Source organism: Gossypium raimondii, chromosome 5 (assembly GCF_025698545.1).
Source record: "Gossypium raimondii isolate GPD5lz chromosome 5, ASM2569854v1, whole genome shotgun sequence".
NCBI lineage: Eukaryota > Viridiplantae > Streptophyta > Magnoliopsida > Malvales > Malvaceae > Gossypium > Gossypium raimondii.
The window spans coordinates 31042814-31044052 of record NC_068569.1 but is presented as its reverse complement, the minus strand read 5'-3'; the positions used below and the strand labels follow the sequence as shown (position 1 = coordinate 31044052).

At 35.8% G+C, this 1239-nt stretch overlaps 1 non-coding gene across 1 annotated transcript; it reads left to right on the top strand.

The window, feature by feature from the left end:
* The first annotated feature begins 417 nt into the window (after positions 1 to 417).
* On the top strand, positions 418 to 524 carry LOC128041531 (small nucleolar RNA R71). Its single transcript, XR_008196540.1, has one exon. It is a non-coding gene; the product is annotated as a small nucleolar RNA R71 (small nucleolar RNA).
* The last annotated feature ends 715 nt before the right edge of the window (positions 525 to 1239 follow it).

The following is a 1239-nucleotide window of genomic DNA, read 5'->3' as shown; positions in this document are numbered from 1 at the left end:
CGTGTTGTAATAGGGTTTATTTTTTGGTGGAAATTACCAATGTAGCATACAAATGTTGGATTTGATGGACATTCATCAAACACATGGTCTTCACCACAATAAACAAACGATAGTTCGGCTAATTTTAATTCCTGGACTGCAGTAGGCCTTTTTATTATTTTAATCATATTAGCCAAAGAAGATACTTGGGCTGTTAACGAAGTGATTGCATCCAGCTCTATAGTACTAGCAACTCTCTTGCCCGTCCCAATTTTTGTGGTAGGATATTAATAATCATTGTTGACAATCTTTTCCAAAATCTCATATGCTTCATTATAAGATTTATCCAACAAAGTACCATTGGCCGAAACATCAACTACCATCCTCGTATGCACATTCAGCCCATTATAGAATATCTCCATTTGAGTCTAGTGTTGGAATCCATGCATCGGACATTTCCAAATTAAATCTTTGAATCGTTCACAAGCTTTATATAATGTTTCATCCTACAATTGCCAAAAAGATGTGATGTCATTTCTAAGCTTGACATTCATATTTGGGGATTATTTCGTAGCAAAAACCTTTAGCAAAGATCATTCCATGATGCCACTATTCCTGACGGTAAAGCATTCAGCCATGCTCTTGCTCAATCTCTTAAAGAATATGGAAACAATTTAAGCCATGTTCTTCAGGCACACCTTGTTGCCTAAACGAGTCATAAGCCTCTAAAAAAGTCGTAAATGGAATCTTGGATTTTTAATAGGCAGTCCACCAAACTATCCTACTATTTGTAACATTTGAAACATTACCAGTTTCAGCTCAAAATGTTGTGCCTGTATTTGTTATCTAGCTATCCATGGATTCAGGTAATCCAAAATTGGCACAATATGCTCTCGGATTGGTCTACCTCGGTCATCTACCACCCCACGAACATGAGCATTAGTGCCCTAACCATTCAAATTATCATTCATACCAGGTATCACCCTACGAACAGGAGGATTAGTATATTAACCGTTCAAATTATCATTAAGACAAGGATCATTCTCAATCCTAGCCATTTTTAGTAGTTATTTTCGCCTTTTTCGTAATGTTCTTTCGATCTCTAGGTCAAAAGGATCTTCTTTGTTAGCAAAAATGACTCTTCTCATGCACCGATGGCAAACCTATAAAATTTAAATATAACTAAGTTAAATAAAACTAATGGAATTAAGTAAAATAACCAAATCAAATTACACCAAATCTGATCCTCGACAATGGCGC